Here is a 15,770-nt window from a genome sequence, read left to right on the forward strand (position 1 = left end):
ACTCCTGGTTTTGTCTCAAAAATCCACAGCAAAAAATTCACCAGGACAGATTTATAAAGAATATACAATACTTTTCTTTTTTTTTCTTTTTTCTTTTTTTTTTTTATGTAGATTGTGAGCCCCATATAGGGATCACAATGTGCTTTTTTCCTATCAGTATGTCTTTGTAGAATGGGAGAAAATCCACACAAGCCCAGGGAGAACATACAAACTCCTTGCAGATGTTGTCCTGGAGGGATTCGAACCCAGGATTCCAGCGCTGCAAGGCTACAGTGCGAGCCAATATATATATATATATATATATATATATATATATATAGTCACAAACGTTGGGGTTTGAAACATTTTAAATGTCACTTGTAAGTGCATGGTGAGGGTGACTGCTCTCTAGGTGAATGATGCCTGAAATGTACACCAGCTACAGAGCTCAGTGAAGGATGCATCTGATTTGTGACAAAACCTGCACATCATAAATCAAGCTAATACTCCAGCAGTGTAGGTATTAGTAAGGACAGTGTACAGCTGACCTCTCAGCCTCCAACTTCAACCACCTATGAAAATCAGCGCTCATTTAGTTCAAAATATTACTCAAAATCTTTTTTCAATTTAATTTTTTATTGAAAAGTACTAAAACAGTTTAGTACATTAGTAATTCTATTGAAGGGTTTTTTTCCGCCTTAGGCTAAAGCACCACAGAGTGAACCGCAGCAGAAACGCGTCATGTTATTTTCTGCAATGTTTCTCATTGCGTTTTTGCTGTGTTTTTTTCTTTGCCTATTAAATTTATATAGAAACGCTCACGTTTTCAAAGGTAAAAATTGCCATGCTGTGTTTTTCCCACAGTGGTTTTTTTATGCAATATAGTTAGGTGAGATTAACCAAAATGTCATTCACTTTGCTGATACTGTAAAACGCAGTGTATTTTTCCGCTACAGCCAAAAACACTATAATTCCGCAACGTAGAAGCTCAACATTAAGGCTAAGGACCCACCTTGCGGAAACACAGGTTTTTTGTTGCATTTTGAGCCAAAGCCAGGAATGGCTACAGAAGGAATGAGAAATATCTAGGAAGCTCTTATACTTTTACTTTCTGCTTAATCCATTCCTGGCAAAACACCGCAAAAAAATCTGCAACAAAAAAAAGCTGCATTTCCGCAATGTGGGACCTTAGTCTAAAACAGCTACAGTGATTGCAGGAAACATTATACTGTATGCCATCATACCTTTACATGTACTGTGACTAGTCTGAAACCGAGTTTCCTATTATAGATGACCTATGACATACAGCTGAAATAAATAGTAAATATGTGCAAGTTATTACTGCAGTTAAATGCAGGCGGTTCTTAAGATGCGTTGATTAAAAATTGCAACAACAATGCAGGCAACAAAGCAACACGAAAGTACTGTGTGTATTCAGAATGAATGAAAGAGAATGGGTCACCAGATTATGGCCTATTTTTTAACCCTTCCTCAACATCTGTATTCAGAATAGTAGATAAGCAATTATTCAGACTAAGAACACTGACAGTGACTATTGTACATTAAGAGAATAACCACCACTACTGTACATAAATAGTTGCTTCCCCACAGGAAAAGTCCAAACTTATGTATGAAATCCTCACCAACAACTTTGCAAACCGCCCAGCATTTGTAATTCAAAAAGTTATTGCAGGTACCTGTAGATTTGTATGAGTTTCTTGGGGGGGAGTTTCCATAAATATAATATTGAAGGGCAATTCTTATGGGTATTAGAATGGGACTGAGTTTTAAGTACCTGTGCCCACAGCTACACAATGTATGGACCTGTATACATCTGGTACAATGCAACTGGAAATCAGAATCCCACCGATCCTATAAATGTGCATTTGCACCTCAAATCTGTAGTGATTGATAAATTCCCCACATTGAGTTCTAAAGTTATATTGTGACCTGTTATAAAGTTATATATGACTCTTTGTGATTCAGGTGTAGTATAAATAATGGTAAATCTGGTACTAAGAGTGGCCTTGATACAACAGTTAGTATAACATTGCCACTGTCACAAGATGGCAGATCTGGACTTCAACTATAGTAATTCCCTTTTCCTGGGTATTAACAGAGTCCACAGATAGTAAGTGATTACAAAAGAAACAATAACTGGCCTTGATTATCCAGAATCTTTCCCTAAGCCAGCCTAGGTGAAACGCGAGTCAGGCGTTCAGCAGTTTACTCCAATCGGCCCTGTGCAGTGGACTCCATTGCTCACTACTTTACCTCGACTCTGGGTTATCCAGAATCTTTCCCTGGATCTATTTCGAAAAACTGACCCTAACACCAGACACCACTGACACTCATTGTTCCAAAGATATTCCTAATAAAAATCCTAATCTACAATACTCATAAACAGAGAACAGCAACACTAGGACCCAGAAACAAAAAACCTAAAGAAAGCCAACTGAACACCATCAAGTAGGCAAGGAACAATACTGTACCCAGGGGAAACCGGAGATAAACTGAGCATAAGAAACTAGAAGTGGAAGAATAAACCAGTGATGTCTACAAACTAGTAGGTAGAAGATGATGAAACAGCAGGAGAATGACTTCAATTAAAATAATTTATTAGTAACGTAAAAATTTTCAGTAATTTTTTTTCTAGTGGTTAAACTCAACTTCTATACAAAAAACTAATATTATAATATAATAACATTTTTTTCTCAAACTGTTTTACTTACGTCAGTTCCTTAACAGTGAAGTAATAAGGTTTCTTTCATGCTGTGTATCTAATGTAATTTCCAACTCTATTTCAATTCCCAAAATTAGACTGTAAGCTCCACAGCAGCAGGTACAAAATGTGTGACTAAATATTTCATAGGCTTTAAAGAACCAGTAATTTAAGGCTGCAGAAAAAGTCGTCCATCAACAACGGTAACAGATGATAAGTAGTGAAAGGAAGTCAGCCATGATCGCTAATGCTTATCTTATCTTATCTTAAGAAACTGTTTGTATTATCGTCCATAACCTAAGACATACAGCCTTCCTTGGGTTGCCTATGATTGTGCCCACTGCTAAGCTTCAAATCAAATAATGCCCTTACACATATAGGGAGATCGCCCGGGAGCTTCTTCAAACAGTGAAATTCTGGTCAATTTCTTGCAGTCAGACATTAGTGGAAACATTAGAGTAATATAACATGATCAGATGCAGAATTATCTTGAGCACCTTCATATACAATTATTGCCACAGAGATTGCATAGGCTGAGAAACTGAGAGGCATAGTGTAATAGACTAGGCTTAAATATACAGATGTGTCCTTCCATACCCATTCTTCTGGATGGACATACCAATAGATGTCCATTGCATCTGCAGCTCTTCTAAAAGAAGCATGATTCGTGATAAGTTAGCACAAAGGGAAAGGCTATTCTACAGCGTTTGCATTAAAGGGAGTCTGTCAGCAGGAAACTCAGTATCACTCGAATTACATTAATTGTAGGGCTGCTTATACACTTTCCAAAGATGCCTTTGTTATTATGTATTTGAGCTCCATTTTCATTAAAATAAGCCTTTTATACCTATGCAAATTAGTTGAAAGGGGTTTTAGGGCCATTTTTTCTCTTTCTCCTTTCACTCCCCACTCCAAATAACCATGAGTAATTGAAGGGGGGGGGTGGATAATAGTTAGGGGCAATTATCTAAAGCAGAGAGCCCTTTTCAGCTAATCTATATAAGATTAAAATGTAGTAGCAAGGCAGAATGAGAAAGGCATCTTTGGAAAGTGTAGAAACCACCCTACAAGGTATTGTCATTAGTTTGATACCAATTTTCTTGCTGATAGACTCCATTTAAAACAGGCCATTTTGTTGGCAGGCTTTTTTAGCATATTGATATATTGTACTAAATTGGGTTATAACGTTCTATTCCTTTGCATTATTCAAATAATTTTTGAAGGGTATTTTTCCTAATAAATAAGGCTTTAGTTTTTATGTTTTTATTGTTCCACGTTTTTTCTTTATTTTAATATCCAATAAAATGTTAAAAAAAAAAAAAAAAAAGGAGGAAAAATCTTTCATATTTTTTGTGGGGTTTTTTATTAAAAAAGAAAAATGTAATTGTTTTCTCTCCCTTATGCTATAGTATAGACCTTTTTAGGGGGGGGGGGTTTAACTTTCATTTTTTTTATGATTTCTCCTGCAACTGGGGCTGCAGCAGGCTAACTTTGCAAGACATATATATACATCCTTGCAGCATTAGAGATGGACCTCCCAGGCGTATATAGTCTATGAGCGGTCCCAAACTGGTTAACAACCAATTTGAGGACCAAAATGATTTTACTGGAACCGGGGGTCCCACGATATCACAACCCCTGGTTCATGTGATCAGAGGCAACGTTTGGCTCCTTGAGTTTCTCCGCCCACTCTTTCCCCGATCTCACAGGTAATTAATTACCTGTGCTATGGGGGCTGGTTTTATTACAGTCAGTCTCCATAGCATAGGTAATCAATTACCTGTGTGATTGGGGAAGGAGGAGGGTGAAGTAAACTGGGGAGCCAAATGTTACCCTCGATCATATGACCTGAGGGTCGTGATGCCATTGAAACTCCCAGGTCCATTAGAAGCATTCTGCTGGACCAGGTAAGTAAATAAATACTCCCTGGACAACCCCTTTAAGTGTGGATACATACATGCGTACCATTAAAAGCATTATATGTGGCATACTGTAAAGGGACTTAATAATTATTACAAAAAGTGCAATAAAGTTTTAAACAATACACAGTAAAAATAAAATTAATATATTATTTACACTGCAAAATACAACATATTGTTTGAATCAAGTTTTGATGTTAAAAGTTTTTTCAGAATTTGTGATGTTTAATTTAATTTTCCACTAGCGTCTGCCCGCGACTTCGTCTGCGGGTCAGCGTTGGTGCTGAGCCGCGTACATGTTGGCAATTGGCGATGGTTATGGTACGCTGTGCCTAGGCCACCCCCCCTCCCGCAGCACCCAGCTCCGGCGGCACCCCCTTCTCCCCCCTTCTACCCTTTAAAATGCTGGACTTAGATACTTTGTGCTTTGGTGTCTTTTTCGCCAGTAAAAAGAATTACAAAATTGTAAAGTGTGGCATAAAACCACCAAAAAAAACTAACAAGGAAATATCAAATGGAATCCCATTAGTTCCATTTCATTACCATTGTACATCAGATTTCTGACATCTACAGTAAAACCACAAAGCCAAAACCGCAAAAACAAGTGCCCAATATGAAGCTAGCTCCTGTTACCTACCACGGATTACGTAATCCAGGTTAATTAACAATAAACATGTGAGATGATATAATAAGGAGAATGGAGCCATCTAATTATTGCCTGCGTATCAGATAAAAAGCAACATTCACAGGTTCACGGGGCAGAAAGGTTCTGTAGCTGGATTTGTTTTGCTTGGTACCACCGCACATTGTAATCAATAATTAGAAAGCAAGCACTAAATTAGCCTAATAATGGTCATTAGCGGCTAATGAAAGTGAGACTTTATACGGGTATTAAAAAAATCTGTCATCTCCAGTCTCCTCCTGTTATCAGCAGAACAATCCTATTGTTCTAAGGGTGATGCCTGCGCTTCAATTCCCAGCAGAAGACACGAGCACGGCTTATCCTCTTGGAAGCAATAGTTAACAGAAAACCAATAATGTCTTTCCTTTCAGGCACTGTTGTTCTTATCGTTTTTTTCATATCCTCCTAAGTAAGAACTTTAACAATATGCAGAAATCATAGCTGTCTTACAAATTCGCTGTAGGACTGACCTCCCCTGACAGTTCTTAAATTATTCAGCTATCAAGGGCCTGCTAAACATTAAATTAAGCATCCTCTCTCCTCTGTCCTAAGCCATTAAGTTATGCAAATGCACAGATAATGGGGCATATGACAGCTGGGGGCATTAATCAAGCAGCTCTGTCTCTGGGCTGTTGTTATGTAGAAACCACATCTGCCAACAGACAGAACAGCCACAATTAGATCTCACTTAGAGAAATGAGAAGGAACTACCTCCATCGCCACACTTATGTTGTTTTGTATAAATTAGGCACTTGGGAGAAGGATTCGCAAAATAAAACCAGGCATTCACAAACATATACTATATACTCCACAACCCTGCCTTAAATCCTGGATGTATGCCCTTTCACAAAGAATGTAGCTGTCTTGTGCAAGCATTCCATGTCAAAATGAACAACCTGCTGTTTACAAGCTATTGATGCTACGGGTCCCACTAGAGCTCACCTGGGACTGCTCCAATTGTTGTTGTAACTGATGATCAGCTTGCCGATGAAAAACAAACAGGCTACAGATCAGATGATGTAAGCAGGGTTGAGATTTCAGGTGCCATATTCACGTGGCTCAGAATAGTTCTCTTTTTCTAAAACCATCAGGCATTTCATGGCTTTATTCCACCAGTGTTATGTATTATTGTATATTATTGTCCTTCAAATGTAAATCACCATGGAATTAATGGTGCTATATATATATATATATATATATATATATATATATATATATATATATATAAAATAATATTTAATTGACAATTTTATAAAGCACATGAAAATGAAAAAGAATAACGTATACTATATAATATAATTGGGATTAAATGTGGATTTATACCTCGAGGTCAATATATGATTTTTACACATCCACTCCATAATCTACATTATGTGATCACTCTTACTTTAAAGGAATGTCTGATATTTCACTTCACTTTCACTCATTGCAATTTAGTATGTAAATGATAGATGTGTTTATATTAAAGAAAATGGTTAGCTATTTCTTGTCAAATACTACCCCGGAGGCTGCCATGTTTGAGGCAGACTCTCTCTTTCTGTATTGTCTGGAGGCTGTCATATTTGAGGCAGATTCTTCCTTTCTGTATTGGCTGGGTACCAGCATTAATGCTTTGTAGTCATCATTGCGTATAAGGCCGGGGCCTCATATGGCGTAAACAATGCAGTTTGGCCGCAAAAAAAAACTACAACATTTTAGGCTGAGGCCTCACGTTGCGGAAACGCAGCTTCTTTTGTTGCAGGTTTTGCTGTGGTTTTTTGAGCCAAAGCCAAAAATGGCTACAGAGTGAATGTAAAATATATAGGAAGCTATTCACATTTCCCTTCTGCTCAATCCACTCCTGGCATTGGCTCGAAATAACGCATCAAAATCTGCAACAAAAAAAGCTGCGTTTCCACAACATGAGGCCTCAGTTTAACAGTCACTGTGTAGTGGATGGGATTCCAGTGAATCCCAACACAGTAGTGAAATACGCAAAAGGGACATACAGTGATTTCCAAAACCGTTACAGCATTGGAAATCACAATGTTAGGAACCTGAAGCAACAAATAACTCAGTAAGTCCTGGGCAACTAGAATCCCCAAGCGCTGAGGCTTGTGCCTTGCTCTCCTAACCGGAGCGGAACCAGGCCCCGAAGTTCTTCACTAGAGCTCCCGATGGTGGAGTTGGACTTTGGTAAAAGTCCGAAGCCCGGATCCGCAACTGCCCAGAGAGTGACGCACACCCAGCGAACCCCAAAAATGAGGACCCAGAAGGACCCAGACACTAACTTTAGAGAGAAGTCCAAGAGAGCAGGAAGGAATGGAGTGCAGATGAGCAGGAGGGTAATCCAGGGAATATACACAGATATCCGAGGAACAATTCCGTGGTCAAGCAAGCCTGGTCGATAACTAGAGGTCACATGGTAGAAGAGGCAGAAGTGAAGTCAGGGAAGCCAGTTCATACATAGGAGGTCAATGGAGTAGCCAATTCAGGATCCAAAAGGGAGGTCAGGTGGAAGCCAAGGGTCATACACAGGAGGTCAGGAAGGTACCAAATCAGGATCACCGAGGAGAGGTCAAACAATCCAGGGAATCCAAAGAGCAGGGACAGGAGGCAGGAGATAGGTGACAGGGAGCAGGAGAGGAGCAAGAGAGGCGACGCTAGGGAGCTGATACCGTGGAGTAACGAATAACCAGAGGCGGGCCAGAGCCAGAATGAGGCCTAAATAGCCTCTGGCCCACCACTGACCCTCTGAACATGGAAGTGCTGGTTGGCAGTACAGCAGAGGCCCCAGCCCCCCCCTAACACACAGCATGTCAATTATACGTACGGAAACGGTTTCCTTGTAATAGGTATTATTGAAGCTTATTATTGTGAGCTTTCTGTGAAAAGCCCTGCAGGAAAAACCACAATGTGTTGCAGGTGCAGTGTTTCTCGCAGCACTCTTTTGCCGTGGGATACTATATGGTGCCTTAGCCCTACAGAAAACAGGTAGTGAAGACTATCTTAAAAGCCATATGCAGGACATACATTATTCACAGCCTTTGAAGATCGGAGACATAGACCCTATTACAGTATGTTCACACTAATGATAAATGGTCTTGTAACACAATCAGGAATAAATTATTACTTGAACCTCTATGAATTGGGTGGTTCCATCTCCTGCCCCCATCTTGTCTCACTTTATTGTAGTATTCAGAAATTACACAGCTTTATTATTTGGGCATGCCATGCTTATTTTACTCTGACAATGATGTAGCGAGGGGGGCAATCTGAACATGTGCACAGGGTACTGATCATTGGGGGAATGCCAACAAGCCACTTCTATGTATTTAGATGCCGATTAAAGCCAAACTGAACTGAACTACTGCCCAAGTGACAAAACGCATAGATAGAGCTCTGGCATAGAGGCCTTCGGAGACTGTGACCCAGCACTGAAAACAAGGTAAACTTTTCTAGAACTGCTGTATTGGTTACCCAGTCAAGTCAATGGGAAAAAATAAATGTTAAAGGGGCTCTATCACTAGGAAAAGTCATTTTTAACTAATCACATCCTTGCACAGCCTTTAGAAAGTCTATCCCACACCTACCTTTAGTATGTAGATTGCCTCAGTGGTTTCTGAATAAGTCCGTTTTTATTCATATGCTAATTAGTCTGGTGCACGATACATCGTGCACACCTCTCCTGTTGTTTCCTATCTGAGGCTGCTGATGATGATGATGACAGCTTCCTGTTTGCCTCACACACATAGGAGATAATAGGAGAGAGGAGGCTGCTGGGAACTTCCTGTGCTGGCTGGAAGCTCATTAGCATGTTAATAAAAACGGACTTATTCAGACACCACTGAGGCAATTTACATACTAAAGGTAGGTGTGGAATAGACTTTCTAAAGGCTATGCAAGCATGTGATTAAATGACTTTTCCCAGTGATAGAGCCCCTTTAACTTTAAAGGGGTTGTAAAGTTTCAGCAAATAATTGTTATTGTGTATGTAACGAACATACAGATGGTGTTAACCCAAACTTCTGCCATTGGTTAAGCTGCTGCAGTGTGATATCCGATCACAGAAGACTACAAAAGCAATGAAGTCATTGTAAAAACATTTATCATAACTTTTTGTTGTTTTTGTAGTCTTCTGAGATCATATATCACACAGCAGCAGTTTAACCAGTTGCAGAAGATCAAGTTAAATGGTTACTAACGTTTCAGTCAACTTATTCTCATTTAATAAAGCACGTGATTCTGGTCCAAGATGTAATGCAACTTATATTAAAAACGTTCAGTTTTTTTTTTTCAGAAAAAAATCTCTCTAAATTCCTGCAACTAGGCGTCCTCCTTCTAGCTATTTTACAGTTCACTCTCTGTTGCTAGGTTAGTTGTCTGCATAGATGTGAGACAGATCAAAGTGAGTAGAAGGGGAGTAGTTTGTCTCTTCACCCAGTGAATGCAGATGAGGGGCTGATTCTTATCATGGACTCCTTACAACACGTCTGCAAACTGCTAAAACTGAGCATTATGCAGCCTCTCACAGCTCACAATGTACAAAAAGTCTACTATGTACTTGTACTACTATGTACTTGTACTACTATGTACTGGCCGCTCACATGGTTAAAAATGGGATATTATTCACAGACAGCGGCAGCTTTACTGACGTGCTCATAGATTGTTCATGTGTCATGTCTGCACGGTATATGCTAGAATGGAGTGGGTATCTGCATATATCTGCCCTATATTTGCAGCTCAGTGTTCCTGGATCTTCTATATGATGGTCACTTGGGCTTTTCTTAGATATTTGTTTGCTATTGTACAATTACTCCTGGCAGAATTACATATAACCGCAGAATTATATATTGGAAGGTGGAGAGGCAGACTGCTCCATATTGTACACACTCACAGCCTCAAAGTATAATGCAAAATGTGCTTTGGCCAAAATGGGGACATTGACAGATGAAAAAACTGATCAGACATCATGTATGAAGGCTTATACGGCCAGAGAACAGACTGCCTAGCAAGCATGCATTTTTACTTTCCAGTATAAGGAAAATGTTCGTTCTTGTACCGTGTTAGCCAGTGGGTTGGAAATATAAAAAAAAACAAAAAAAAAAACTTGATAGTCTTCAGTAGTTGATACCTTTTTAATGGCTAACTCATAATGATGACAGATTTATGACGTTTCGGAACTCTCAGCTCCTTTCTCAAATAAATTTAAAACATTTCTGAAGGATGCATATTTACAGTCCTATGAAAAAGTTTGGGCACCCCTATTAATCTTAATCATTTTTAGTTCTAAATATTTTGGTGTTTGCAACAGCCATTTCAGTTTGATATATCTAATAACTGATGGACACAGTAATATTTCAGGATTGAAATGAGGTTTATTGTACTAACAGAAAATGCGCAATATGCATTAAACCAAAATTTGACTGGTGCAAAAGTATGGGCACCTCAACAGAAAAGTGACATTAATATTTAGTACATCCTCCTTTTGCAAAGATAACAGCCTCTAGTCGCTTCCTGTAGCTTTTAATCAGTTCCTGGATCCTGGATGAAGGTATTTTGGACCATTTCTTTCTACAAAACAATTCAAGTTCAGTTAAGTTTGATGGTCGCCGAACATGGACAGCCCGCTCTCAAATGATCTGAAAACAAAGATTGTTCAACATAGTTGTTCAGGGGAAGGATACAAAACGTTGTCTCAGAGATTTAACCTGTCAGTTTCCACTGTGAGGAACATAGTAAGGAAATGGAAGACCACAGGGACAGTTCTTGTTAAGCCCAGAAGTGGCACGCCAAGAAAAATATCAGAAAGGCAGAGAAGAAGAATGGTGAGAACAGTCAAGGACAATCCACAGACCACCTCCAAAGAGCTGCAGCATCATCTTGCTGCAGATGGTGTCACTGTGCATCGGTAACAATACAGCGCACTTTGCACAAGGAGAAGCTGTATGGGAGAGTGATGAGAAAGAAGCTGTTTCTGCACGTACGCCACAAATCGAGTTGCCTGAGGTATGCAAAAGCACATTTGGAGAAGCCAACTTCATTTTGGAAACAAAGATTGAGTTGTTTGGTTATAAAAAAAAGGTGTTATGCATGGCGTCCAAAAAGAAACAGCATTCCAAGAAAAACACATGCTACCCACTGTAAAATTTGGTGGAGGTTCCATCATGCTTTGGGGCTGTGTGGCCAATGCCGGCATCGGGAATCTTGTTAAAGTTGAGGGTCGCATGGATTCCACTCAGTATCAGCAGATTCTTGAGAATAATGTTCAAGAATCAGTGACGAAGTTGAAGTTACGCCGGGGATGGATATTTCAGCAAGACAATGATCCAAAACACCGCTCCAAATCCTCAGGCATTCATGCAGAGGAACAATTACAATGTTCTGGAATGGCCATCCCAGTCCTCAGACCTGAATATCATTGAACATCTGTGGGATGATTTGAAGCGGGCTGTCCATGCTCGGCGACCATCTAACTTAACTGAACTTGAATTGTTTGTCCAAAATACCTTTATCCAGGATCCAGGAACTGATTAAAAGCTACAGGAAGCGACTAGAGGCTGTTATCTTTGCAAAAGGAGGATCTACTAAATATTAATGTCACTTTTCTGTTGAGGTGCCCATACTTTTGCACCGGTCAAATTTTGGTTTAATGCATATTGCACATTTTCTGTTAGTACAATAAACCTCATTTCAATCCTGAAATATTACTGTGTCCATCAGTTATTAGATATATCAAACTGAAATGGCTGTTGCAAATACCAAAATATTTAGAACTAAAAATGATTAAGATTAATAGGGGTGCCCAAACTTTTTCATAGGACTGTATATACAAAGAGGGCACAAAGGGTTAGAATTCCAGGAGGAAGGGGTGTGGGGGGGGGGTTGTTAGTAATTGGTAGAGACAATGTAAACACTTACAGGTCCTTATCAGTTCACAGGTTTCTGTAAAGTGACATAAGACTGTGTGACAAATTTAGCCCCCTCTCCAGTGTTTGAAGCAGGGTCATAAATTTGCACTCATGAATGCGTCATTCTCTCTTTGATCTGAAATTCCCTCTCAAAACTAGAACTTTCATGTGATCCGTCATATTATGATCCTCATTGCAGAAATGTTTTGATACGGGGAGGTCCATTCTTCGTTCTTTAATTGTATGGCAACGAGTGATTATGAAGATAATCTTGTTTCCCTTAGTCCTAACAGCGGCACAATGTGGGGTATTTCTGCCCCTGTGTGCTGGTAGGACAGGCGGATATTTAATTAGCCAATCAAATGCGTGGCAGGCCCTATAAGAGGGCACAAGAACCTCCCCTCTGCGTGTAAATACAAAAGTACCTCCATTACATTTATATACAGTTTTATACATAAGATATGATTCCCAGGGTGGGAAATCTTGTGCCGCTGTTAGGACTAAGGGAAACAAGATTATCTTCATAATCACTCGTTCCCTGTCGTCCTCAACAGCGGCACAATGTGGGGATATAGCAAGCAGGTCCCCAAGATGGGTGGGACAAACCCATGACCGAACTTAAACTGGTCTGGGCAAAGGCAGTGGAATCTGCCACTTGGTCCTTCAGGCGGTAATGCCGAATGAAGGTGGATTCAGATGCCCAAGAGGCAGCTGCATATATTTGGTCCACAGACAAAGCACTTCTTTCTGCCCGTGAAGTGGACACTGCCCTGGTTGAATGGAGCCGACAGCCCTTGGGCGGTATAGGCGACTCTAATTGTCTCGGTAACCCACCGGGATATTGTAGCTTTGGCGGCTTTGGTGCCCTTGTTTTTCCCCGTGTAGCTGACCAACAGGTTTTCAGTCCACCTAAAGGGGCGAGTGCGCTGCAAGTAGATCTGCAGGCATCTAACCACATCCAGCTTGTGCCATCTTTCTTCTTCAGCAGAAGAAGGGAACGGAAAAAATACTGGAAGGGAAATCAGTTGGTTCCTGTTTACAGCAGATGGCACCTTGGGACGAAACCCAGGGAGGAACCTAAGCTGTACATGGTCAGAGAAAAAGGTGGTATATGGCTCCTCAGCGGACAAAGCTTGTAGTTCACTAACGCGTTTGGCAGGTGTGACTGCCAATAGCAGCGCCATTTTGCCGGTTAGCGACTTGAGGGAGACCTCTTCCAGAGGTTCAAATGGCTGGCCACATAGGGCGTTCAGGACCGGAATAAGGTCCCATTGGTGGACAGGGGTGTTTACCACCGGTCTCAGCCTAGTTGCCCCTTTAATAAAGGTGCTCACTAAAGGATCCTGAGACAAACGCCTCCCCAGATAGGCGGACAGGGCCGCTACGTGTACCTTGAGTGTGGCCGCAGCAAGACCTCTGTCTAGTCCGTCTTGAAGGAAGTCCAGGATCGCCTCCGTAGGGGGATCGGTGGAGTCCACTTGATGCTGCAGACACCAGGCATTAAAGATGTTACCTATTCGACGGTAGTTCCTGTTAGTCGAATCTGCTCTGGCGCTGGATAGGGTCTTCAAGACGGCTTGTGACAGTCCTCTATTTCTCAATAGGGACTGGTCAACCTCCAGGCTGTCAGGTTGAGTCTCCTCAGATCCTGGCATCTCAGCTCTCCTTGGGTTACCAGGTCTGGGAGTGGGGGAAGCCTCCAATATATGCCCTGACTCATTTGTATGAGCTGAGCAAACCAAGCCCTTTTTGGCCAGAACGGGATTATGGCTATTCCCGAGGCTTGGTCCTGTCTTATTTTTATCAATACCTTCGGTATGATTGGAATTGGAGGGAATATGTAAAACAGCCTGAACCTCCATGGGATGGACAGGGCATCCACCGCCAAGGGATTGTCCTCCTGGTACAGAGAGCAGAAGGTCCCCTCCTTGGCGTTGAGTCGGGTAGCCATAAGATCGACCTCCGGGAGACCCCATCTCTGGACGATCTGTTGAAATACGTCTGGATTGAGAGACCATTCTCCTGATACGGTAATACCCTGACTCAGCTGATCCGCTACTATGTTCAGGGAGCCCTTTATGTGAACAGCGGATAACTGGACCAGATTCTTCTCCGCCTAGGCAAATATGAGATTCGTCTCTCTCAGCAAGGTTGGTGACCTGGTGCCCCCTTGTTTGTTTATATAGACTACCACCGTCATATTGTCTGACCGGTTTTTGACAGACTTGCCTTTCAATTCTGGGGCAAAGTGTACTAGGGCCAGGTACACTGCTCTGAGTTCCTTGAGATTGGATGACCCCAGCTCCGGACATCTCCATCGTCCTTGTACAGTTTTGTCTTGACAATGGGCTCCCCATCCCCACTGGGATGCATCTGTTGTCAACAGGGTCCACACTGTCGGGACCGTGGACCTTCCGTCTTTCAGGTGTATCCACCATCTGAGGGAAAGACGGGTAGCGGGAGAAAGGCAGATCTTCTTGTGCAATCCCCGTGGAGACCTGTTCCAGGTTCTCAACACTTCCATCTGCAGGGGACGCAAATGCCATAAAGCCCAAGGCACCGCCCTGACCGAGGATGACATCAGGCCCAGGACTCTCATGGCGGTCCGGATGGTTACCTGCCGAGTGCGCAATAGGAATCGTGCACTGGCTTGGATTCTTTCCTTCCTTGGACTGGAGAGGAAGATCTGCATCGCTTCTGAATCCACTATAAATCCGAGGAATTTTCTTCAGGTGGATGGAACGATTTCGGACTTCTCCCAATTGATAATCCTAACTCCTGTAGGAAGTTGATGGCAAGGTTGAGCTGCTGGAGGAGGGCAGCAGGAGACTGAGCTTTCAGTAGCCAGTCGTCTAGATAAGGGACGATGAAAAGACCCTGAAGTCTGAGGGCCGCGGCGACCGGAGAAATCACCTTGGTGAATACCAGTGGGGCAGATGTGATGCCGAATGGCAGAGCTGTGAATTGATAGTGCTCCCTGTGGCCGGCCATAGCGACGGCAATCCTGAGGAACTTCCTGTGGAAATGAGCAATGGGGACATGTAGATAGGCGTCCTTCAAATCGAGGGTAACCATCACCTCTCCTGGCTGAAGAAACACAGCCACGGAATCCACGGTTTCCATTCAAAATGACCTCTTCCTGATAAACCGATTGAGGTACCTCAGATCTATTATCATCCTCCAGCCCCCGGTGAACTTGGGGACCAGAAAGACGGGGGAGTAGACTCCCAGACCGAGGTCTGAGGCTGGTACCTTCTCCAGGGCGCCCTTGGTAACATATTCGGCAACCAAGGCTTCTAGACTGGCCTGCTGAGAAGGTGGAAGAGTTTGGGTGGAAACGAACCGATCTGGAGGTGGAAGATGAAAGTCGATGTGATACCCGTGTTGTATGATCTTCAACACCCATGGGTCTTGGATATGGGTGAACCATGCTCTGGAAAAGGAGGAAAGACGTCCTCCCACAGGAAGGGGGGCCACAGGGAGCTGCCCCACGTCAAAACTCAGGCTTCCTCTTGGTGTCCTCCTTGGAAGCGCCACGACCAGCTCCCCTAGGGCGATATCTAAAACGCCGTTGTTGG

This window comes from Leptodactylus fuscus, chromosome 1 (genome assembly GCF_031893055.1).
Source record: "Leptodactylus fuscus isolate aLepFus1 chromosome 1, aLepFus1.hap2, whole genome shotgun sequence".
Lineage (NCBI taxonomy): Eukaryota > Metazoa > Chordata > Amphibia > Anura > Leptodactylidae > Leptodactylus > Leptodactylus fuscus.